This window comes from Lycorma delicatula, chromosome 3 (assembly GCF_047948215.1).
Source record: "Lycorma delicatula isolate Av1 chromosome 3, ASM4794821v1, whole genome shotgun sequence".
NCBI lineage: Eukaryota > Metazoa > Arthropoda > Insecta > Hemiptera > Fulgoridae > Lycorma > Lycorma delicatula.
In genome coordinates, this window is record NC_134457.1 from 89,379,340 (window position 1) to 89,407,158 (window position 27,819).

General features: G+C 30.9%; 1 protein-coding gene across 1 annotated transcript in view; it reads left to right on the plus strand.

Moving 5' to 3' along the window:
- The first annotated feature begins 3,773 nt into the window (after positions 1–3,773).
- The window catches only part of LOC142321787 (C-Maf-inducing protein-like), a 284,140-nt gene continuing 260,094 nt past the window's right edge, over positions 3,774–27,819 (plus strand). The window contains exon 1 of the mRNA XM_075360174.1: positions 3,774–4,197. The gene's annotated coding sequence lies outside the window, so the exon portion shown is untranslated. The remainder of the gene's footprint in view (positions 4,198–27,819) is intronic.

A 27,819-nucleotide genomic window follows, 5' to 3' on the forward strand; every position in this document is an offset into this window, starting at 1 on the left:
GTTGCCATGGAGAAGGATGACATCTCTGCTGGGGATACTCTGTCTTTTGTTTCAGTAGGTTGTTTTTGTTGACTGGCAGCTGGCAATAGTAAGCCGCATTCACCATTCATAGACTGTGGAGAAAATCAGTGAGTAAAACTCTCCTTGAGTGAAAAAAATCATTGCAAGAACTTTTCTGGCTGACAGACAGGTTTTTGACCTCACTGGGCAGGCCTCATCCTACCTTCACCACTCCTTACTCGCCATTTTTTAATCTGGAGTGTAATGATGGACCCATCTCATCATATGTGATGATGTGTCTCAATACATAATCCCCTTATTGCCAAAATCATTTCGGAAGTCTCACAGATCTCCATCCTGACCTGTTTTTGATTTTCGGTCAACAATCTCGAAACCCATAGAGCACTAATTTTTCAAAAGCCAAGATAATCAGTGATAATGGATTGAGCACTTCCATAGCTGATACCCACTTCTGATGCGATTTCTTCAACAGTGAACCAGCGATCATCTTTGATAAGCTCTCAAATGGCATGAATGTCAGCTGTGAGACTTGACCTTGGGTGTCGATCATGATGTTTGTTTTGTACACTTTCTCGCTCACCCTTAAATTGTTTGGCCTACATATACACCCAGTTCTGGGACTATGTAACGTTCTCAAACTGTACCTTTAAATGAGTTAAAATTTCTGCGGGTTTAATGCCTTCATTAGTTAAAAACTTTATGCTTATATGTTGAGCAACAGATAACAGAACCTCTTGCTCAATCATGGCTATACTGATGACAGAACAGAGCAGAGGAACTGACCAAGCTAGTTTTCCCTTTCCAATACACCACACATTAGCCCCCCACACCGCCATCCAGCTCAGATGTGCTTGCTGTGTAGAATAGGAAAATTCTTAGTTTGAATGGTTTGGCAAGCCATATGTGGGTGGGTATTGTCATACAAAACTTTTTTTTTTACAGTTTACATAAATAAACTGAAAGGCAAATAACGCCAAATTTTGCACACATGATTGCAGTTGTATCAACTCTATGCAGCCATGTGTAGAAGGCAGTAGACAACCATGAAGGAGTATTATGGTGAAAGTGTAGAAAACTGATAAGTTATTGTAAATGAACAGTTTTCCATTTAAATTATAGACAAACTTATGTATGATGAAACATATGTGTTTAAATTATGTTGAAGAAAACAATGAAAAAGACTTTATTTTGAAAAAAAATTACATCTCTTGAAATAAAATCTGATTTCAAATAAAAATCTTATAATAGAAACTGTTGTAGTATGACAATATTCCTGTTTCAATACAGGAAAATTTTAGAAAGAGGTTTGACCGCTATTCATTGCCTCTATTAGAAAAAAAAGCATTTTTTATTAGGTTTTAAACAATTATTGCTATTATAAGTTTTTATTTGCAGACCTAAGAATGAAAACAGATTTTACCATTACTGACAGAAAGTTTTTACCCTCATAAAGCAGAATGTATTAAGAAATATAAGGAATTATTTATATATCAGTAGTTATACAAAATATTTTATTTATTTATTACTAATTGTACCTGTTAACAACATGACTGTTATGCCAATTTTTCAAGCTTTTTTTTATTCATCATGACATCCCAATTGGAGTTTCACATGTTATCATCAGGCCATGAAATTTCTAATGGTAGCTTGCGTATAGTTGATTTGTAGAACATGGAGACTATGGCATCTCATTTTGTGTGATTCTCTAAATACACATGTTTGCCTCATTCTAACTTAGAAATTGATATATTTAAGTGCCCATTATATTAACTTTTAATGGAGTTAATAATTTTTAGAAACTATATATCAGGTTTTAATGCTTAAATTTGAATTTTATTTACTAATAAAAAGCCAAAAATTGCTATATTTCTTGTTATAAACAATGTTCATCCAAATCTGGAAGGAAGTATGCTCAATGAGTGTAATTATATAGTAACTTCAAAAGTTGAAAAAGAAGTTAAATGGCACAGGATATAAAAAACAATGTAGCACTGAATTATTTTGTATTACGACAGATAGTTGTTGTTATTATTAATTAAATTGGCGTTACTAACAGTCTTATTAAATTGGAAAACCATGCCCAAAAACAAGAATTTCCAACGATATAATAGTGTGTACCTACAAGAATGGAGATGATTTAGAAAATTATCCAATATTGGGTAAAATTATGGTACTGTTCCACCCATATGGAACAGAAAACCTGGCACTTCCTGAAAACCTAAAAACATGTTTACATCGCATGCATTTAAGGAACATTTAGCAGTTTCAGCGAAAAATAAATTAAAGAAAGATTATGACTTAGTGATAATCTCGATTGGTATGACCTAGCTGACTTAAATCACTGAATGTCTGTATTATGAAGCCTTTCAAAAAAATAATATGAAAATTGGTTACATTCAGCAAACCATCCTCTCTAATTGCTTCAGGAAAAAAGCAAGCTCTTCAACAATAGAAAATGTGTTTCTATCTACCGCCTTGAATAAAATCTTAATTGAAATAATATCTCATTCCTCTAAAAAATAAAGCATTACAAATGCCATGAATGGAACAGGTATCTAATAAGGATAATGATGATGTTGACATTACTTCAAGGGACAGTGGTGATAGTGAATGTATCTGATTAATATTTATTCAGTTTAAATTGCTGATAGTGAGTTACTCTTTGAATTGTGATTATTTAAATTTTATTTTTATTAGTAATTAACTTATAAAATTATCTATTTTTTTTATACAGTCCTTTGAAGTAATTATTTTTTTTTTTGTAAAAGATCCTTTCTAAATAAATCTTATTATTCACAAAAACCTTTTGAAAATTTATGTTGTGGCTTAGATTTGAGCAAATATAGTATCTATATTTCTAAAAAAAATTATTCAATATCTAATATTACAATTATTTATATGAATTATTTTTTATTTAAATTAAATTGAGATTTATGTAGAAGGAATATGGTCAGTGTAGATTATTAATGCTGCTCATTAAGTCATGTTTTGTCAGTATCTATCCATCCCATAACTTTTGTTGTGGCTACCCAATAAAAATGATACATAATTTAACAAGATGAAGAAAATCAAAAGTATACTATTAATAAAACGTTTGTTTTTATCAGATATGTGTGTAAGCCAATTTATCAATTCAAGTCATATTACATTATCTGAAAGTCATTTAAATACGTTGTAGTTAGTAAAAACAACCTTAGTTTAATTTGATTATTAAATTAATATTGTAGGATGATACTGTTTTACAATAGTGAAATTCTCATTATAGTTAAGCATTTTGATGTATCTGGTTTCAGGTAAATTATTATTATACTGCCTATATTGTTAATTGAATAAAAACAGCCTTAGTTAAACAATTATATAGAGAATTATATTAATTCATTTTCAGAAGAAATTATACATTTTTGTTGAATAGAAATTACTACCAAATAATTTTTAGAAAAAAATTGATTTGACCTTAAATTTTATTCGTTACTAATAATGCGATTTTTTTTACTGCAACACAAATTTTATTAGTATTATTCATCAATTAAATTTATACAAGGTATTTCAGCTTTTTTTTAGTAGTTCTTCATATTTTTAAAATGAATAACTTCAATATTTCTCCGTACGAAAGATAAAAATTTGTGACACGCTGTTTACAATTATTGACGTTGATAGTTAAACAGTAAACCGCTAGATGGTAGCAGAAGAATTGCTTTTAAAGCAATTTATGCAGAGAAAGGGAATCGTTCTCTTAACCCCAGGAAGGAGAATGCGTACAGCTGACAGCTTAAATTTTGTTTTAGTCAGTCTGCTTGCTGTAGGGCGTGTGTACGTTGCGGCAGGAGAGATTGTGCGTAACTGCAGACTACGTAGTTATCGTTTTTTCGTTGACTGATAGCGGCAATAAATTCACCACAGGTTAATTATTTTAGATAAGATCACATTAATCGGGAATTTATTGCTTATTTCCGTTACAATTAACGTAATTAAAACGTTCAGATTGTTTATAAATAATTTAATTGTATTGTTATTTTTTATTTCGTGCTTCAATACATTCAGCTCCCGTTCTTAATCTAAATGGAATAGTCTTGATTAGTGTTCTAATACGAATACAGTAATTTTATAATATGTTCGTGTTTAAAAAGTGCTAATATTTAATTTATTTTATGTATTTACCTGGGACATTTTATCAAGGTAAGATTTATATGTTAGATATGTTGCCTGTAATATTAAATAATTTCTGTTAATAAAACCAATATGATAATAGAAATATGTAATTATACAGTAAATCTAATAAAACTCATAAGCATAGTATTCCGTTAGAAAATGCTATTAACTGTTTATGTTATTCTAGTAACGTAACTCTGTATCAGTTTGTAACTTTTTAGGTTAATTACAGAAAAACGCTTTTGGGTAATTATTTTCGCTTAATTTGTAAACAAATTGTTTATTTATATAATACGTGAGTTTTTTTAATAAAGCATTATGTAAATATTAAAAATTTTACAGTATCGCATTAGTCATTTGTTAATTGCATTTAGAGTAAAAGTGTTTAATTTAAAAATATCACTACTTTATTTTGATAGTTATTTGTACTGCTCTGAATTTTACGTCATATATTTCTCTGTTTGTTATACCAATGTATAATTTAATTTAAATTTATATATTTTTTATTTATAGAAACAAACAAAAAAATCAGCATACCGTTATATAAAATATATAATTGTTAACAAAAAACTATAAACCAATTTCTGTCCGGATCAAACTTGACAAAGAGTATACAAATAATTTTTGCATGCATAATAAAGCAGTTACTGATGGGGCTGCCGTCGCAGTTCCGTTTAGTCGGGAATGCTGAACACCTGGACCTCCCAAAATCAAATAAAATAAATATTAGTTGAGCTCAGGAATATACATTGTTTTTTTTCATTTTTAGTTTTCTGTGAAAACTTTGTTAGTAAACACTTTTTCATATCAAAAAGGATATTATTATTATTGATTATTTACGCTATTAGTCTTTCTTACATTTGTGAAGCATATAGAGGTTCTAGGTATAAGAGACATCAGCTAGCGTTGCTTTCCTTGAGAGTAATTATGTTTATTATACATCCTGAACCTTAGAGAACAAAGTTGGCACTTGTAGGACTGAATATTTTCTGCATTTCGAAAAGCGTGTAGTGTTGGTGGCAACAGTATATATGTTTGACGTATGAAGAAAGCGATTGGAAGCAGTTAATACCTTACTTTCCCTAACAAGCCCGATACAAATATTTTATTAAACTGTATTTTGTTATTTTTGAAAATGGCTATGATGTTTTTGGGAGTAACCATGATTCGTGATTAATGTGCTTGAATAATATTCATTAACGCTTCAAAAAATGATTAATTTTTTATTTATTTAGTACCTTCACATATTTGATTACTTGCTTTATTATTTTATATTCTACTCTTCTTATGTATTATTATGGACTTAAAAAATAATTCTGTTTTGTATAGTGAGTGGTCTAAAAAAGCCACTGTGCGGTTTGATACATTTTCGGAATTTCACAGCCAACGTTTTAAGGTTAATTAGACGAGATTAGCAAGCGTTAGGTTATGTTTTTTTTTTTTTTTTGAGCCATCGGGTTGGTCTAGTGGTTAACGGGTCTTCCCAAATCAGCTGATTTGGAAAGTCGAGAGTTACAGCGTTCAAGTCCTAGTAAAGCCAGTTATTTTTACACGGATTTGAATACTAGATCGTGGATACCGGTGTTCTTTGGTGGTTGGGTTTCAATTAACCACACATCTCAGGAATGGTCGAACTGAGAATGTACAAGACTACACTTCATTTACACTCATACATATCATCTCATTCATCCTCTGAAGAATTATCCAAACGGTAGTTACCGGAGGCTAAACAGGAAAAAGAGAGAGATAAAATAAAAATAAAAAATTCTCTGACTTTACCCACCGGGTTGGTCTAGTAGTGAACCCGTCTTCCCAAATCAGCTGATTTGGAAGTCAAATCAAGTCCTAGTAAAGCCAGCTATTTTTACACGCACTTGAATACTAGATCGTGGATACCGGTGTTCTTTGGTGGTTGGGTTTCAATTAACCACACATCTCAGGTATGGTCGAACTGAGAATGTACAAGACTACACTTCATTCACACTCATACATATCATCCTCATTAATCCTCTAAAGTATTATCTAAACGGTAGTTACCGGAGGCTAAACAGGAAAAAGAAAGAAGTTCTCTGACTTAAGCCGGCCTCCGTGGTGCGAGTGGTAGCGTTTCGGCCTTTCATCTGGAGGTCCCGGGTTCGAAACCCCGTCAGGCATGGGATTTTCACACGCTACGAATCATTCATCTCATCCTCTGAAGCAATACCTAACGGTCGTCTCGGAGTTTAAAAAAAAAACTGTATTTCTCCGACGTAACCCACCGAGTTGGTCTAGTGGTGAACGCCTTTTCGCAATTCAGCTGATTTCGAAGTCGAGAGTTCCAACGTTCAAATCCTAGTAAAGGCAGTTACACGGGTATGAATACTAGATCGTGGATACAGGTGTTCTTTGGTGGTTGGGTTTCAGTTAACCACACATCTCAGAAATGTCGACCCGAGACTTACCAAGACAACACTTCACTTACACTCATACATATCATCCTCATTCATCCTTTGAAGTAATATCTGACGATGCTTCTGGAGACTAAACAAAAAAAGAAAACGTTCTCCGACTTAATCTTACTTAATTATATGTTATTTTATATTGATTAAAATGAGATTTTTGATTATATTTGGCTGTGAAATTCCGAAAAAGTACCCGCGATTTTATTTTTAACCAATTTCTGTGTTTATTATTTATTTAGTTTTTAAATAAAGTATTAAGATTGGAAATTTTGTTAAATATGGGAAGTTACATCTGATTTATTTTTTCGAGAGGTTTATCGTTTTAAAGAAATTTTCTCTATCTTTTATATATGTTCCGGTTTCAGTACCCAAATTTCACCTCAAATGTTTTCTTTAAACCGACGAAGGATTCGAGGTTTATTATTATGTATATTTTTTATATTCCATAAGAAATAATCGGAAGCCACGGCGTCAGAAAATTAAGATGGCCAGTTCAGAAATGAACCGTACGAAATTATTGGCTCACCAAAAATTTGTCTAAGCAAATCCACTTTATGGTCCGACTAGGACCATAAAGTATGTAGCTCCCATCTTGCTGAAACCATATAGAAGGTTTGCTATACAACGAGACGTAACAAATTGCCAATCGCTGTTAGATATCTTTCATAAATAACTGTCCCGGATCGCTTGTTATCGATTTAAAAAAAAAAACAAAACGGACCAATTATTTTTTCCGCACGAGAAATTACATTTAACAGTAGTGTTGGTTAATTGACTTATACAGTTTTCAGTTCTCTACAGTCGATAATTTCTTTGTTTTTTCCATTTAGGTGGAGATCGGCTTCGTCAGACATAATATTTTGAATAAATCTATTTTATTTTTGAGCCAATTCTTGTGTCAGGTTTCTTAATTTATTAGCCGCTGATGATAATCTAAAGATTATAATTCTTTAACTAACTTAACAAGGAGAAACTTTTAAATTTTTTTTAAAAATCCGCTGGAAGGTTGTCCGTGTCATCCTCAACACCGTAGATCGATTAAGTGTTGATAATTTTGAATCTTCTTCAGTATTTGTTCTAACCTGTTATCTTTTTCACTACTAGTCGAATATGATTTTTCATTGCGGGATAAGTTTATGATAGCTGTATGTATGTTCAAAGCACCACATTAACTTACCGATCATGGCTTTTGATGGTGGATTCGTTGGATTAAATTGGCACTGGTATGCTCTTTGAGTTAAAATATTTGATTTTGAAATTAAAATTCCGATACTTTAATTAACTGTTCTTTTTTGAACTTCTCCGTCATAAATCTAGAATCTCAGCTTCAATTCTATTAAACCAAAATTATTGTCGACAAAAGCTATTAAGTTTTCTAATTCTACTCTGACTTTTGGACCGGTTTTATATGAACAAATAATTGCATTTAGGAATCTTTTTAGATAAAAGTGGAAAATTTATTGACCACATCATCAATAGCTGTAAGAAGGCAGAAAGAACGGTTAAAGCACTTAACGCAGTAGTAACGTCAAAAAGCGCTCCAAGGGCATCCAAGAGAAAGCTAATAGTATCAAGGTTACATCCTCTATTTTATACGCAGCATCAGTTTGGGGGAAAGCCTTACAAATCATTAGGAACCTATGAATAGTGTGCACAGAAGAGCCCCGATAGGAGTAATTTCTGCCTACCGGAAGGCTTCGTACGAAGCATTATGCGTTCTTGCCTCGGTCCTGCCAATCGAGTTTCAAATGAATGAAAGGATATACATAGTACAAGGCCTGAGTAAGCAAGATGCCAGAGCAAGATTGATCACCGAATGGAAGAACAGGTGGTGAGCAAGAGGAGTGTCACAGTAGACCAAGAGGAACATACGTGATTTAGAAGCGTGGAACGGAAGGAAATTTGGAGATGTGAACCATTACACAGCACAGATTTTAACGGGAACGGTAATTTTCAGGATTACCTACATAAAATTGGTAGACGAGAGTCATCGATATGTATGTTTTTTGAGGAGAAAGACTGTGGAACACACAGTCTTCAGATGTCACACTGCGGAATAGAGATGGAATTGCTCAGTGTACACCAGACGACCTGGTGGACTTCACGTTAAACAGTGAAAATCAGTGGAGGAGGGTAGATGTATACGCTAAGGAAGTGCTTAAAAGTAAGGATCAAGAGGAGCGGCAATGTAATTGAATAGCGGTACAAGGAAGTCATGTGATGTCCACATCAGATTTTTCAATACGAGACCACTACTTAGGATGAGCTGTAGGCAACTTTTGAAGCAAGCTGTGAAAAATAATTAATGGCCATCATTTAGGTTAGAATTGTTCATATTCCGTTGCTACGGCATCATGATGTTACGGGATGTTACGATATGGTATTTTGATACCGAACAAATAGATCGCTGCGAAGTAGGGGCATTTGCTAAATTCTATTTTTCTATGTTTAATAGTTGAAAAGGTTATAGATTTCTCATACTTTATTTTATATATGAATATATTGAAAATAATATAGGTATTGATCATAATAAAAGAAAATAACTAAAACTGTACTTAGAAACATCAATTTAACGATCTGAATCTCCTAAAAATATGTAATTTAAAAAACTATACTGAAGTGTAATAACTTTTCAAAGTAAAATAAAATAATTTTAACAGGTTTTAATTAAATAAAGAAAAAAAATCTTCGTATACGTTTCAATTAATATAAGTAAAATAAACTCTAATTTGTTAGCCTCTTCCCAGAATGGCAACTTGATCGCTTTAATCAAGCTTTTTAAAACGTAAATAAAAAAAGGAAGACTTATGAAATGTTTAATTCCTGTTTCATTCCTTCAGATTAAAACTTATATGGCGTTAGTTTATTTTGAATTGTTTAATGAGTCTATAATAATTAGCATTACGTTTTGGGTGAATGTATCATTATAAATATGGCGGTAGTTCAAAAAAAAAACTGAAGTTTCATGGTCACTTTGCCGTAGTAATATATATGTCATTTGTATCTTTTTTGTCATTTAAATTATCATGGGTATAGGCTAAGTTAAATTATGAAGATTTCTTGTTTTGTAAGTATTTTTATATTAGTAGGAGGGTGTGAGATACATGTGAATAGTCTAAGTTTAAGATTGCAATTAAAAATATTTCTATCATTTGCTACAGGATCAGCCAAATATATATTGGACTTTTATCTTTAGTACGAACATGAGAAGACTGGCCGGAAAGATATTGGCGGTAGTGATGTGGGGAGGGAAGGACGCTCTAAGCATTCGCGTAATGTTAAGAGCAAGATGTTTCGTAGTTGATTTCGCAATGTATTATAGTGAAGATTATCACGAACGAGGGGTATCAAACTTTTCGATAGTGATTAGACTGTATGCTCCGTTTGGGGATATAACATTACCAGGTACCCGGTTCTAAGACTGGGCTAGCAGATTTAAAGGAGGGCAAGTTGTAGACTTAAAGACAAAAAATGCGATTATCAAGTGGAAAAGTTTTACCTACATAAAATTCGTAAACGAGAGTCATCGACATGTATGTTTTGTGAGGAGGAAGAGTGTGGAACACACAGTCTTCAGATGTCGACGATGGGACACACTGCGGAATAGGGATGAAATTGCTCAGTGTACACCAGACGACCTGGTGGACTTCACGTTAAACAGTGAAGATCAGTGGAGGAGAGTAGATGCGTTCGCTAAGGAAGTGCTAAAATTTTCTTCGTACTGTTAATGCTGCTTACTACTTCCAGCTTTTGGGCGAAATGAAAACCGTGTACAGGAACAAAAGAAGGTGTCAACCGATTAGAGTCGTGATTTTTCTTCGCTACAACGCAGCACTTGAGATAAATTGGATGAAATTTACATGAAAACCCCACACGTAGGGAAAAATGTGTAGAATTTCAAGAGACTTCGTCGAAAAGGAATAAATATGTTTTGTATTTTTATTCTGTATTAATACAACTGAAAAAAGAAAAGTCCAATTTATTTTTGACTGACCTAGGATTAACTTTTTTTACACTTGGGAACGGTTGAAATTTATTTAATAGTTGTTATACTTTATTGACACTATATATAGAGTGAAATAAAAAAAATATATGCGGATAGGATTGAGAAGTTCTTTTTTTGAAGTCAGTTTTGGCAAAATAATGTTCACATGTTTATTTAGTCGTAATTACAAGGACGTATTAGATTGTATTTAGTTATAAAAACCAGAAGGTGTTTACTTCTACAGTTAGATAAACAAAAACCTGTTATTAAATAATTAGTAATGTCACAGGTGTTACAGTTACATATTGGTGGAGGATTATAGAAACTATTGGCAAAATGTTGATCTTGGATGATTTGCCCTCTTGTTACCAAAATTATTTTTCGTATTTTTTTATTTTTCTATATAATCGTCTCACCTTTTACGCTTAATTGTATCTTGGGAGCACACAATTGACTTGGTTGTTTTATACTTCCCTCGGAGCCTACAACATTGTTTTAGCGGTCTCTTTAACTACGTAACCATGTTACGTTAACCATGTTAAGTGAAAAAAGAAAATTCTTTTCCCAAAAAATAATTTAAGATTAAATAGTCAGGTAATTAAAAAAAAAATGTCCTTTGTATGTTGATTATTGGATGACTAAGAAATTTTAATTTTTAACATTATTACTAGTTCAATTTTTTTTTGTTGTAATTATAAAACATTTTTTTTCTATTGTTCTTACTGATTATATTCGTAAAAATATTAGCAGCGGAGTTAATCTCTGTATATATGAATTGAGTTAGGCTTTTACCGCTTGTTAACCTTCGTGATAATCACAACCAAATCAAGTCATTTTAATTACTTAATATATCCAAGTACGACGGTTTTTCCTGCTAAACCAATTTTTTAACCGTGGTTGGACTATTAGATAGCGGTTATATTTCCCGTATATATATGTGATGGTGCACAGTGTATAATAGAATTAATAAGTATGGATTTTCGTTAGCGTAATTTTGAAAAGTAATAAAGTTCTTGAGAAATTCTGGAAGAATGTATGTATGTTAGCCTGATTTTTTATTTCTTACGTTCATACTGGAAGGACTGATTTTGATGAAATTTGGCACGATGATTTCTATGTACTAGGGCATTGATGCTATTTAATCTGTCAAGGAGGCAGGGAGGTACGGACCTTATGAGTCCTGTGTCTCAAAGGTTTATTCAAAGGATATATATATAGTTCGTACAATGAAAATAAAAGCTTGCGTTGGAGAAGGTCGAGAGTGCGTCACTACCGAACCTGAAAACATTTATACCCGTCTAATAGGAAAGCAATACGTGTACAAATAAAAGTACGTTGTACTTTTATTTGTACACGTTTAATTTATTACAGTTTTCATGTTTATTATTTATAACCCATTAATACTTAATTTGTATTAATAATTCAATAAATATAGGTTCAAAAACAAAAATTTTAATTCAGGTGCATTTTTAAACTAAAAAAATCTTAACCAATGCTTGAATGTATATTGTAATTACAATAAATTAGTTGTTCAATTATTATTCTAAAATTCTTTTTTGTACAATATTTAGAATCTTCAAATTTCTTTTTGTACGATTGTTTTCATTGTTGAGTTTACTATTATTATTAACACTTAGTGAAATTTGGATTATACATCCACTCCCCGTTAAGGTTCACCATCTTCTCAATCTTCATGGAAACAGTAACTTTCACTACCACTGTTTAGATGTATGATAAATTTATCCGTCACTTCATCGATTAGCGGTTCCATCTTCTCATATTCAGTTTCAGCTTTTTTTACGTGATCACAATGCAGTTTCCAATCATCTTTACTCATTTCATTCATTTTTCCATCGGCTAATTTTTTAAAATCTGACATTCTGTTATTATTACCAACGTATCTTTTCAGAGCCGACCATACCAACTGGATCGGATTTAAATCGGGATGTTAAGGTGGAAGTCGCAGAACGTGATTTCTTAATAGTTCATCAAATTGTATTTTATTTTTTAATTTCTGTGTGATTTAATTATGTAATACAATTGTGGTTTTAACAGTGCTTTATTAAACGGAATATTGTTCTTTTCTAATCAATTAATCATGCCACTTTTACTGTCGTTGGAATTCGGAGGCTTTTCTGGAAGTGAATTGTGGTATGGCGCATTCTCGATAACAACCACTGACTGTGGCGGGAGGGTGACCAGGAGGATGCCTGTTCGTGAAATTATTGTTGCTGATGCTGTCTTGATAATTACTGCCTTTTGAACTCGTTCTCCAAGTTAATATCGCGTTCGATATTAACTTGAAGAATGAATAAATCCAATTTCTTCTCCACCGTGGATTATGATTAATCGATCACCTTTATTAATCGGCACTTTTACTCCTGCACCACTGTCATCCTATCACGATTTTATCGTCGATTGGGATGTTGAAATATACGATTGGTCCAAATAAACGATTGAAGAATTTTCTTTTCTGCAATCGGTTACTTTTCTTATTCTATCCTCTTCCATCGGATATCTTCTTTCTCAATCAAACGTTTCCTGTTATTATCAATTTTTACACCACTTAAATCTTTCTCTTTCAGAATAGTTGTTAGTGTGTTTCTAGAACGTTTAAATTGAATACTCTTTTGAAGTTGTTCACGTAATTTATTTAATGTAGGCAGTTCATTATATTTTGCGTGAAACTCGTTAACTGTTCGTCTTACAACGTCTTGATCAAAACAGTCTAACCACTAACTGTTTTGAATGTTGTTTATAGTTTTTTGGTGTGCTGAATGAACACGACTGCGATTTAGATTTAAGAAGATCCTAATTTCTTTTCGGAGTCTTTGAACTTTTGATCTTGAAATCTCACTAGCTGCACCGGTTATTCCTTCACATTTTTAATTGCATATTAAATGTTTGTCATCTTTTAAAAATTTTCCTAACTTTATAGCTTCTTTCTTTATAAAATCGTAATAATCGTAAATATTTCACGAGCTTGACTACGGAGCTTTTTTTACTCTCTTCATAAATAACGCGTACATTAAATATCCTAAAATTTATTCTGAACTTCCACCCACCGACCACTAGGTTAGTTTCCAGTGGTTTAGATTAAAAGTCTGCCACTGCAAAAAAAAATTCACTATCAAAAAACATACGAATTCATTAATACCCATAAAACATTAACTAACACGTCACGCATTACAGGAGGAAACAACTTTACCATTTGTAATAGGACACGTCAAGAATTGAACTATATCAGTTCATAGAAAATGAAAAAAACATTAGTATTGAATATCAGCCAACAATGCAATACAAAATTATTTAGCTATTCTATGAAAACTTGTAAAATCACAAAGCTGTTAATAAATTATTATAATTTGTAGGGTAACTTTTAGGCCTATTATTTAATGATGATGTTTATACAAATTAATTATATATTACTTTACTGTAAACATCATCAACACATTACTAATACAATACTAATGTATTGATGATGTTATTATTATATGGGTATTGATGATATCCATTATAACAAGTGAATATTAATATAACTCAAATGAAATATTTTGATAACCTTATCCGTATAAAGTGGTCATTCATTTCATGATTCACTTGATGGAGGGAGTGTAATAATAATAATAATAATAATAATAATAATAATAATAATAATAATAATAATAATAATAATAATAATAATAATAATAATAATAATAATAATAATAATAATAATAATAATAAAAGTATAGACTATTCGTTTTTGAACTGTATTCAGTAAAAGATAAGTACGCCTAAAATAAAAATAAAAAAATTTTCTGAAATTAAACTAAATTAATAAATTTTAATTGGGGAAAGAATTTTTCTTATTTATGAAAATAGTTAAACACACTGTATTGCAGAATACTCTGTTTCTGAATGAGTCTAATGTTACGAGAATGTTATGAGTCTAATGTTATGAGCGACTGTCTGCCTCGTGCAAGCAAGCTTTATTTTTATCATACGCATTGAACATCTTTTCACATAATTTAATCCCTCTTAGGTAACTTGCATACTTTTTTTAATGGCGTTTGGTCTTATTTATACTCTCCCATAAAGGGGTGGGAACAAAAACTCTTTTTTCTTTTTTATCTTTTCGGGACTCAAAGTCATTCACCTGTACTAATTAATTAGATGGTTCCATTACATTAATATGTCAGAGTCAAATTCCCTTATGTATTCGGACAATTTAATTTAGGAGTAGGGGATAATAAGGTTTAATTGATTATTTTGCTTTATTTCATCAGTTATTATTTTGCTTGATTTCTTCCGACTGGATTGATTTTTATAAAATTTTATGTAATTTGTGAATATGAGTCATTTATGCGTTTTAATTTTGGTTAAAATTGTTCAAAGGGGTACGGGTACCTGAGTCACCGTGATATTATATATTTTTTTTAATAAGTCGATATCTTGTAGAAATCTTACACACATTCGGTACATCTTGTGATCCATTATTAAACGTTTGAGGATAAAAAACTTGGGGTTTTCTGTTATTCCACAATATTTTTTCATGCATTATTTATGAATTGCTTTTTTGCACATATTTGCTGAATTTGGAATCTACGTCCATCCGAACACAAGTAAACACTTTTCTGTTTGGACACTGCAAGTTTACAATAAAACAGGACAGCTTTTTATATAGTCACGTCACCTGTAAAAACTCTTTTCAACCACGGTTTTACAGCGTACGGCAACTAAGGAGAGGAAGAAAAGGGACCTACAGGGAGAAAAGCAACCTATAAATTCACTTTTGAAAATTATGCTACACACTTAACTCCTACATTTAATACATTCTATACACTTAACTAACTAAAACTAATTCAATCAATACTTCGAATAACGGAACAGTATTATGCACGCCGCCAAAAGGCTACTACATCCTAAAACATTTACTGAAATGATGCATCCTTTTGACGTAACCGATGCCGCCATAAAGATTCACAAACATAGGAGTCCTGTAGTTGTCTGCTGTTCAGGGGATCTAGAGCCCTGCTCGGATTTCTCTTGTATTATGTTTTTGTCCATTGTTGTGTTTTGTTTCAATGTTACTGTTCCGTGTTAATATTTTTATGTTTCTTGTGTGTTAAACTCGCCTACTACGGATAGATAGTTCAGTTCCTTTGTTTCGTTAAGTCCTTTCAGTTTTACGTAAGACTCAATAAGATGTGTTTTGTTTTGAATTGATTAAACAGTAGTACACCGTTGGGAATGTCACTCGTGGCATTCGCATCGGTGAAATCCTAGTCGAGGCGGACTGGAATATGTGAAAAGCGGAGGTTTCGAAGATGACCTCTGGTACAGCCCATAAGGGCTAGGAACGGAGGGGTCGGCGAAGGGTGTCTCCCCTACGGGGGTCAGGACGCAGTTGTTTGCTTGTACCGCATTCCTTCCACGGGTTCTCCTTTTGGCGTAAGTACACAACGACTAGTTTGAGTATGTGCACCCGACATGGGATAGACAAAATTTTGCATGTTATTTACCGTTTGATGCCTAAAATTCAAACGTGGGATGCTTTCCACATATCCGACACGATTTTGGTACCGAATCGATACATAATCGAATGATGTTCAACAGTAGACTTGGGATCGTATACATAAAGTACACTTTATCTTTTCGTTGGAAAAATTCACCGGATACCCTCTATTGTGAATACTTAGCCGACGTTATGTTTCCTCCGATTGAAACATGCGATTCGTCTATCTTTACGGTTTCGTTTACGCCTTCACATTTCCTCTGATTTCTGAATAGCGAATCGCGTAAATAATTTTCCCAGTCACTAATTCTATCCAGATTCATATTTAATAAGTCGGCTTTCGTGGATGTGTATTCTTCGACGAGCAGTATATAAATAAACGATTGTTCGAGCAGAAGTCGACTGCCCTTGTATAAGTTCTTGCTAGTATAACTTTGATTAAGTTATATGATTAAAACATTTTTCTTTTTTGTTAAAAAAAAATTATATTTAAAAATAAATTTTTAGATAATTTTGTGGCTGTTAGATTTACTTTAACATTTTATTGGACAAAAAATACCTTGATACTATTTTTCTATTATAATGGTTAAGTTTAAAATTATGATGAATTGAGATTGATGACAGAGCCTATTTTATAGCATTTCTTTAGGGTATTCTTTCTTTCATTAATTTATAGTCTTAAGTTATAATCTTTCTCTACCGGGTTTGGCTTAGTGATTGTAAATGAAAATAATTTTTTTCATTATCTTATTTTATTACGTAAATGTATACAGAGTGTAATTTCTATTGATGTACTAAATGTAGAATAAACTAATTTAGCAGAACGAATTAACGATACTGCCAAATCTATAGATAAACGATGTTTGTAACAATGTTCACTGTGCAAATAAAGTTCTGTGATCTATTTTTATATTTGATCCCACAATTATAATTTAAACATATAGTATTTATTTATAATAAATCTGTTAATTGAAGTTGTTCCGCCTATTATTTTAGTTTTAGTCTGTTGAAATATAATACTGACAGGAATAGATTCCACTAATTTAGGGAGAAATAAATTAACTAAATGATTTTTCTCTTGGTGGCAATTAATTTACACTGACAACATTTGTTAACATAATACAACTACGTGTGGTCCGTAAATTTTTCTATTTAATATTGTGTAATATACAGTGTTAACAAAGTATGAAAATCCTTAAATAACTTTCCCAAGCGATCTGGGAAGGAGTAATTCAAATCCCCTAAAGTTTAATACGATTTAATCTTCGTTTTGCGATGTTCTATTGAACAGTTATTTAAGAGGCAGTGTAAATCACTTTTGAAACTAGCTACGGAAAATGTTAATTGGCTGCCTTTTTTTTGTTAAAGTCGTCGTAATTGAAGCTTTTATACATCAAAATGTTTGTTTTTAATGCCCTTTAAAATTATTTATTATAATCCTACCCTTTTCCGCAAAAGCGTTTGAGTTACCCCCTTCTGTGCTTGTAGTGTAATGGTCTTATACGGAAAAATAAATCGTTTTGATCTATTCCAGTTTTGATCTAAAAATCAGATGTAAGGAATTTTACGGATTCCATTCTATTGATTGTCATTAAAAAAAAATATATATAAATAAATAATATTTCTACGTATAAACATATGTCTAAATGATATTTTAACATTTAATTTGTTCTCAAAAAATTATCCTGTCGATAAAAACAATCTTTGTATTTTTTAGAAATTACTAAGGAAGTAGTTTTTCTTATCTTTTTCTGTATTTTTTTTCCGCTTAATCGTAATATTTAATGCAATTTTGAAAAAAAAAGTTTTGTAGTATAAATATAATGATTGCTTAATTTTGATTATTACTTTTTCTGATTATTAATTTACTTTGAATTGTACTCAATATATTTTCTAAAATTCTCTAAGGTCAGAAACTACTTTTTCTTGATTTTTTATTTTATTTTATTTTGATTTTTCAAACTTGACGTAAATTTAAAAATGACGAATACATGTATTTTTAAAAACTATTATATTAAAGATAATCATAATAGTTTTAGGTCCTTTTGTTATTTTAGATCCAGAATCCGAGAATCTAATTTTCTACTTTTTAGTATCTTTTCTTAGTATTTGTCTAGGTTTGTACTCGTTTAAAATGAAATCTAAAAGTTTAGAAAAAACACCCTAACATTTTATGGTATATCGTACTAGCATAAAATTATTCCGAAGGAAGTTAGTACCAGATTAGATTAAGGTTAGTACAGGTTAATACCAGATTGTACCAAATTAATTAATATTATTCCTATCGACTTAATAAAGTATAGTAGCTATCAAAATATGGATAGTGGAAAATCTTTATTACAACTTCGATTTACTCCCGAAATTATAAATCGTATTAAAGATTTTTTTTCTTCTTGTTTGCATTAATATTTATTTTTATGTTCAATTTTTGTAATTTTAAATCAATTTTTCGATATAAATGTGATCCTTAAATTGTAGTAAAGTGTATTATTTAAAATTTGTATTTTCATTGCAAAAGTAGAATAGATTTTTTTAGATTGTTAATTTGAAGCTAAATAACGTATGGTAATTTTATTAAACAGAAAATTAAAGAATTTGTAGTTCTACATACTGATTTTATTATTCGAAAGATGTAAACATTGTTTGTTTTTTTTTACAAAAACATGAGCTTCTTCTGCCAAATTTAATTCTTGTTTTTTAAACTTCAATCAGTTGAAAAATTTTGATGTACCAATCAGTTGAAAAATTTTGATGTACAAGAGGAAAAAGAAAAAAATTCAGTCAGTTAATTTACTACTGTCATCAGTATACATACTGTTTTCTGGTGATGGTGCCATAAATTTTCTTAATTTCTTATACATTATTCTCTTCATATACTTGTAATATAATATATGATCCGATTGGTAAATTTTTTAATGTATTATTGTTTATTTTTTACAAGTAAGTTATTTCATACTTTATTTCTACTTAATTTCATATTATTTAATACGCCGGATGGGGTACCGTCGAAAACCCCTTTTAAGCGCTAGGACCGACCGTTTTCGAGATATTTGCGATTTTAGTCCGAAAATTTGGATCCGGTTAAAGAGTACTAAATTTTCCCAAAACTTCGATATATATTCCGCATATATATCATATGTACGTTATCGATATATAATAATATAACAAGTATACACCTGACAACCACGAGACATGTACTAACGATTCGGGATTTTCCGCTAGTGATCGTTACATTCCGGTGCTAAACTAAGGGGGACGCGCACAGCCACAACATATACAAATGCCGTTTAGTGAGGTAGGATAAGCATCGTTTTACTTTATACCACAATGGATAGATTCACCTGAACTGTAATTGTTTCCAATTACAGTTTCTATCATTTAATACATTGTCGTACTTGATTTTTATAATAAAGCATATTGTTACGTTCGAAATTTTCTCGGTGACATTTTATTCTCTAACGGTGAATCGCATTTAACACTTTATTGATCCAATTATACTGTGGTGGGGGTGTGCGTAGATTAAAAATTCGTTGATAATGTCAATAAAACGGCAAAAAAGGTAAAGCAGAAGAATTCACGATATGGTGGATTCGTATTTTTGACAAAAAATACTATTAATTTATTAATTAATTTATTTTGACAAAAAGGCAGAATTATTTATTCCTCCAGAAGATTTGTCGATATTCACGTGCTCTAGCCGCAAAAAAACAAAAAAGGTCAGATATGGATGTTTTTAGTGAAAAGGTTTTGAAATATGTGTTACGAAACTTTTCAAATATCTATAATTATTTTCTTATATAGTGCGTATTGAAGGAGCAGAAATTTTTTTTAAGGTGGGGGATTTATCTGTAATAGACCTAGTAACTCGGATAGCATCCACTTGTTCCTCATGCACATTACAATCGTCGAAGTCATAACTAGATATTCAGACGGTATAAAGCAAGCATTTTGTTTAGGAATAATACATTGTATGCGCTATCTCTGCTTAGTAGGGGCAGTGTCTGATATCTCTTTTTTAAAAATGGTAATTTGATGCGCATTTAAATGTGTATTTAAGGTGAGCTGTATTCACAAAGGTTTTGTAGAAGTTAAAAACTTAATTAATAATAGGCGACTTATTTTGTGTATGTCCTATTCAGAGAGTCAAATACCTCAGGTATAGCAGAATAAAAATATTTTATTTTAACAATTACTCTTTTAAAAAAAAGTTACGTCTTTAAAATTATTCCTCAGAATTATGAACTAGGCTTGGATGTTGAATGACTTTAAAAGATTTTTATCATATTTTGTCACCGAGAATAAATATATAATTTTTTACAGGCTTTTCAAAGAAAAGAATGGTATTACTTTCGGTCGGTTGGAGGGGGGGGGGGGGGGGGGTGAAAACGAGTTCTGTTTACGTTTTAAGTTTTGAAGTATGAGGTATACAAAATTACCATTTACTCAAAATCGGGTTTCCTTTTGTATATATATATATATATATATATATATATAAGTGTGTGTGTGTGTGTGTGTGTGTGTGTGTGTGTGTGTGTGTGTGTGTGTGTGTGTGTGTGTGAAAAACGTGTCGTGAACGATTCCTAATCGACGCCCAGCAAAAACTAATGAAGATAATTAGATGAAAATTTGTATGAAGAATCTTCTTACGAAGAAAGTGCACACTAAGAAAGGATTTTTTGAAATTCAGATTTTAAAGGATAAAATAGAGTAACAATGAAGTTAAATATTTTTTTAATTTCTCGGTAACAAATAAAGATACCAACTTGATTTTTGGTGCGTGTAATCTTCATGTGAATATCTAACCATGTGAATTTCCATATTTTTTAAATTCGATCTTGAAAGGAATGAAAGGTAAAAAAAATTCGAACATGTGATTGCAAATTTTCCCCATTTCCCACTATACTAAACGAGGTATTTACTCGATCTGAGTTTGAAAATACTCTTCAAATAAATATTTTTAAAAAAAATTTTAGGTTTTGAATTTTATTATTTTAGGGAGTAAAAAAATATAAATTATTTTTTATATTTTTGCCGTTTTATGCTACCGTTATTGAATCAATCTTTATGAGATTTGGTAACATTGTGATGGTAATTTATGTTTGTAATTCTGATTTTGTATTTCACCAGCGAAGCCGTGACGGGAATCTAAAAATCAATTAGTGGGTTTTGTACTGACCAAACTGTTCTGAAGAAATTACAATATATCTGATAGTTTTTATAAATTGAACAGGCTTTAATTTTTATTTATCGTTATTATTCTTACAATCATGAATTTAATGAACAGAGAGTGGTCAAGGGGGCAGAGCCTTCTGCTAGACAGGAAGTGAGAGTAACCTCTAGCGGGAAGTACGAGTTACCATTCTAGCGTTTCCCCTGACCGTGACGGGAAATGCAAGCAACCTTATAGCGTGAGGGAAGCCGTGACGAGGATGCTAGTATTTTATACATATAAATATAAAATTTTGTGGCTAGAAAATCTCCAAAACTACTTGATCAATTTCACTGAAATTTAGATATTTTATAGTAGTGTACCTGAAGTTGTACAAGTGAAAATTTAATGAAGATTGGTTGAGTCCTTTTTGATTTACGCTCAAATTAAAATCGAAAAAGGTTGCGCTTATGTTGACTGTGTAGCGGTGTATTTTTCATATGCGCTTATGCAGCGAGTCACAGCGGTGAGTTGAAACTTTTTTAAACTTTTTATTGTAGTGCTTTTTTGACGTGTAACTATTTTTTATGGATCAAAGTTTTTTTCTTTTATTTTAGATTAGAATGAAAAATGAATCGGAAATAAAATAAAAACAATAGGAAACAAAATAACAAAAGTCAGTCTTCTTACGCAGAACTGCGCGACAATTTTTTATCATTATTGCTTTATTACGACGTAATAAATGTTCCCTTTATTATATATTATATGTTTTTTCCTAGAATAAATTATGTAAAGAAGTTATGTTTCTATTCATTTATATTGTATTCGATTTACAACAGCTTTTCAACGTAGTTTATAAAGAATTTTATTGTTTAAGAAATAATATAGTAATATTATGAATTAACAATTACATTATACACCCATGTACCACGGCACTCATGAAAGACGCGCACCCAGGTTTAGAGAATTGAAAAAAGTAAAAAAAACTCTTATTTTTTGACATTTTATTCTGTACTCTTCATTTACTACTCTTATTTTTTAAATTTCTATAGACGATTGAAAGAATAACAGTATTTGTTATTTGCATAATGTTAATAAATCAATTTATAGTGTAATATTATTTAATTAAAAGCATAGAAATTATTGTAGGTTAATTACCGTCTCATCAGTGCTTGACTTTCCGTCATCTGTAAAATTGCAATTATCTTCATAATCACTTAACACAAATAATCGTCCACATTTATCCATGGAGAGCATTCGAAATACATTTTTTGAACGATTTTTCAATCAAATCATACGGTATTTCTGACCGAGCCGCGATAATACACTCATAAGATCTGTATCAACGGTTTCTTAATTTTATCAGATGATCTAATCTCGTGGAGAGCGGTTTGGCCATCCCGGTTTGTGTAATGTTTACGGATGATTTAATTTTAAACGATCGGTTTACGCAGATATATAGAGGTTGAAGAATAGTTGTCCACCAGGAGCAATATTCCCATTCTAGCGATCAGTCTTCGCTTGATATCATCGGTCCTATGACCCTTAAATTTATCCGTTACAAGTGTGGAAGGTTTCAAAATAAAGCGCCTGATCGACGCTCTCAGACACATTTAATCCGGTCCAATACTAACTAATTATTCATCCATCCCTTTTCTTGTGCTCGTATGACAATATCGGGTGGAGATTTTTCACCATTCGGTAGATGTTTTCTTTAAAAACTATTTTATTGTTTATAAAGAAACCAATGTTTCTTCAGTCTCTTGTTAAAATACTACAGTTTCAGATGAACATACATTCTGTTGCGGGAATTAAAATATGAATTAAGTAAATATAATACATAACAATTTACGTAATAGTAAAATACATTTTGTGCAGTAAAGATTGATGATTTTAATGGTATAATAACATTTTTTATACGATTTTCTTTTACGACACCTTAGCGTGGTACAGTAACGTTCAAAATTATGTAGCGTTTAGCTTAGTACGTCTAAACTAATATATTTGAGTACTAAATAACACGCAGACTCTTCTTTAAAGGAAATTCCTTGCTTTAATTCAAGAGTCAACATTAACATTATTAAAGTTATTAATGAATTGTCAAATAAAAGACTTTGGCAAAAATTAATTGCACATGCTCGGTAAGACTTGCCTGTGCAGACGGCGCCTCTTTCGCTCGTACATTTATATATCCGGCGTCTGATATGCCACCTCACAGGCTAGGAATTTAATCGCACCGGAAGGTGATAGGCGGTAAGCGACCCGCCAGATATTTCATACGCCGAACCCATAATGTAACGGTCTGACCTAAAGGTGTGTAGGAGCTTAGAAGAACGCTATCATATCAAGTAATGCCACTGAAATCAATCTAAGTGTACTTTGACTTTAAGAGGGAGGGTATTTGATTATTTTTCCCAATATCTGGAATTGTTTCTTTAGTGCCATCCAGTCTCCATTAAAAATTACTGGTGTCATTCGGATTTATTTTATTCAGTATTAATTGAGTTTTATTGATTTATTAACCGGAAGAGAAATCACGGGTTAGTACTATTAATTATATAAAAATACCGTATTACTCTCTATGGAATACTGTGCGACATTTACCGTAAGTAGAGTTTTATACTGCAGTTAAAAAATTAACTAACCTTTTGATTGGAATTTGTTATAGATTACTAATTATTTGTAATTTGTAAATTGCAAATATTTATTTGTAAATTATTCTATTATTACGACTGCTTAGACAGTGTTGCTGGAATTAAAAAGTTTCATCTTCATTTCAAATAATTAACTAATTATTTATTTTTATTAAAAATTGAAAGGTAATTATTTTTTATTAATATAGTTTTATTTATAATTTAATTATTTGCTGTTTTACTAAGAATGTAATGCAGAAGTGCTACACAGATATATTCTGCTTAAGATTTATTATGGTTCATTAAAAAAAGAAAATAAAAATGATAAAAGATCCAACTCAAAAAACTAATAAATGTAAAAAAATACTGCGTAGTTCTGCAAAAGACCGAATTTTTGTTTCAGACGTCCCTACTATTTCAGTCAATAACACACTGATTTTCGTAGTACAACGCCCTCACTATATTCGTTCGATTAACCAGTAGATCCTACTCGCAAGCATCAATTTCAACTCACCACTGTGACTCACTGCATAAGCGCGTATTACAAATAAACCACTACACAGTTAACATAACCTCAGATTTTTTCGACTTTAAATTGAGCGTAACTCAAGAACAACAAAACCAATTTTCATCAAATTTTCACACGCAGAACTTCAGGTACATTAATTCAGCATATCTAAATTTCAACGAAATTAATATAATAGTTTTGGAGTTTTTCGAGACACAATATTTTATACAAAGGCCCCTCTATGTATATAAGGAAACTCCAATTTATGTGAATGGTATGTTTTTACTCGAAAACGTAAAGAAAATTAAATAAACATAGAGAAAATTAATTTTTACCCCGCTACTCCCAACATGCGACCGAGAAAGTAATGCCTTTTTCGAAAAGTCGGTAAAAAAAGTACTTTAATTCTTAAAATGTTTTACTTTTTGAACTCTACTACACAAAATAGTATTAACAACTCATTAACTTTAATTTACTTTAAAATGTTGAAATTTAATGAATTCTTTTAAAAATGTTATTTTTTATTCGAGTAAATTTTTGTAATAGGTTTTTATTTTATTCACTTTTTTATTTATTTTTTATTTTATTCACATTTTTGAAGTAATTTTGTTTTATTTAAATATGGGTGACCTGCAATAAAATTTTGCCTGAATGAAAAAAAACCGTTTGCTAAATCCCAAATAGCAGAAAGGGGAGGAGTATTTTGATGAAAAAAATAAAAAAATAAAAGTAGAGAAGCAACTTATAGAATATACTATTAAATGTAACTTAAGGCTATCTGAAATGCAGGAGAATACATTACTATTTTTACTTTCAATTTTCTCGTAGTTTATCGTAAAATACTTATCGTCATATATATCATTACGTTTTAACAATGTAATACTAAGAAATAATGACGATGAACAAATAAAATATCTTAAAATAATTTATTTAAAACATTAAACTTTTTGTTTAAAAGTTGTCCACTTGCGGTTTACCTAGAAAAACTTCTTGGGTTACATAGGGAAAACTTACGGGACTACCAGTGAAACTCTCTACAAAAAAAAAGGAATATAAAAATCAGTATATTTAATACGAGATTAGAGTTAAATATTTATACTTAAAAAAAAACCGGCTAAGGGTTGCACAACTTCCCGATTTAGATCATGACAGAATTTTATTTTAGATACATCATGGCGGTTTGTAGGTATTAATGACTTTAAGTTATTCAGTATTTAGAGTACAACTGCGAAAAACAGAAAAAATGTTTAGCAAAAAATAAAAAATAAAAATCAGGTACGATTTGACTCTTGATCAAATGACGTTTTTATCTTAAACATTATGCAGTATTACGTGCATAATTTTGAAAAAAAATTTGATGTGGATATCACATGACTTTCTTGTACGCCTATTAAATTACTTGTACACCTTTTTTTTATAATCAGACGTTAATAATTATTAATAAATCAATATATTTAAATTTAAAAAAAAGTCGGATTCGAACCGATGTGCCTTACCCTTGTACGATACAAATATTTCATTAATTAAAATTTTATTTGCCTATAACTCTGGAACCAATGAAAATAAGCACAACTTATGATATATCGTTCAAAAGCTCTCAATGAGGACTGATTACTGCAGTTAAGAAAAAGCCCAAAATCAATTTTTTTTGGATTTTGGGCTTTTTTGGACACTTTTGGTCCAGTCGATTGTAATCAAAAGGAAAGGTGCACAACTAGATGTTACAACAGTTCTAAATTAAAAATTTCAACATTCTACGGCTAGCCGTTTTTCAGTTATGCGAGATACATACGTACGTACGTACAGACGTCACGCCGGTAGAGTCAAAATGGATTCAGGGATGGTCAAAATGAATATTTCCGTTGAATCTGAAAACCGAGATTTTTTGCAATCACAATACTTTCTTCACTTTGTACAAGGATGTAAAAATCAAAGTTCTTTGTAAAAGCTTGTGGATTCCAGTTAATCCCTTTGACTAAAGACGTTTTATCGTCAAAATTATGTTTAGAGTAAAATTAGAAAAAAATATTTTTATTAAAAAACTTTGGGTTCATTTGACTTCCTTGCGTGACATCACCTCGTATTTTCTACCTCTTAAAAAAAGCATTTCTTGTCACAGCCATATCTTGAAAAACAAAAAATCAGAAATATAAAAAATTCAAAAAGATGCTCAAATTATTAAATCAAGTCCTGTGGCAGCCTTTTTATTTAAAATATTTCCCTCTTGTCTACATTAATACTAGATACAGCTGAATTTTCAATCTTTGTTTTTTGTTTTATATATATATATATATATATATATATATATGTATAGAGAGAGAGAGAGAGAGAGAGAGAGAAATAAAGAGAGAGAGAAAGGAAAAAGAGAAGTGGCCGAATAGTTTTGTCAAATTTCAGATTTAGGTTTTTTGATTAACAGAGTTTCGAGTTATGAAGCAAAAACCGTTTAAAAATAATGTTGAACACCCCCCCCGTCATAAAAAATCAGGTTGACTTAAAACTGAAATTATATAACTAACTTAAGAATATTTCTACGAACGATACAGCTATTTTTCTACGCGTTGGCTACTATGTAAAAAAATTAAGATTTTTTGCCTAGTAGTTTGCATCTATTCCTTCTGTCATTTTTAATTTTGTCCAAAATATAATGCCATCAATATCTCATATATAGAAATATTTTGAGCCAGTTTCGAAGAATTTATGTTGAACCCTCCAATTATATTAATCAGGATACAGACCAACACACGTGTGTATGTATACCTTCTTTCGGTAATTCCGAAAACTCTTTTTTTCTTATTTTTTTTTAAGGGGTTCTTTAAACGTCGAATTTGCAAAAATCCTGATCCACAAAATTTTGGCGGATCGTTATAATTCCCTTATAATCAATGCTACTGCAGTAGCAGTTGTCGGAAATGTAAAAGTAAATAATGGTTGAATGATAACCATTTCCCTTCTTTTGAAATTCATTTAAAATAAGAAAAAAACTTATACTTATTTTTTAATTTTTTTTCGAGTAAGAAGAGTTATTTGCGATCAAAATATTCCATTTTATTTTAAATTTAAAATAGTAATTATCCTACCTTAAACTACTTCTTAATATAACGAATAAACTGATCATTAGTATATCATCTTTGGTGTTATTATTATTATTTATAAATATCTTTTGATAGTTAATTATAATGTCTACTATTTTACAAATTTATTTTTATTCCATAAATAGAATCTTTAGCTTACGTTATATAAGTATGTTTTTATAAATCCTCCAGTTAAAGACAAGTGGCTCGTTTCATGTAACAAACCATTAATCTTAACTAAAAATATCTCAAGACGAGCCCAATTTGACAAGCGCGTGCACTAAAAGCATACGTAACGATTTTAACCAACTTGTGTTGATCGTCGTTTTTATACATGCTTCATTTTATGCGTTTACCACTTC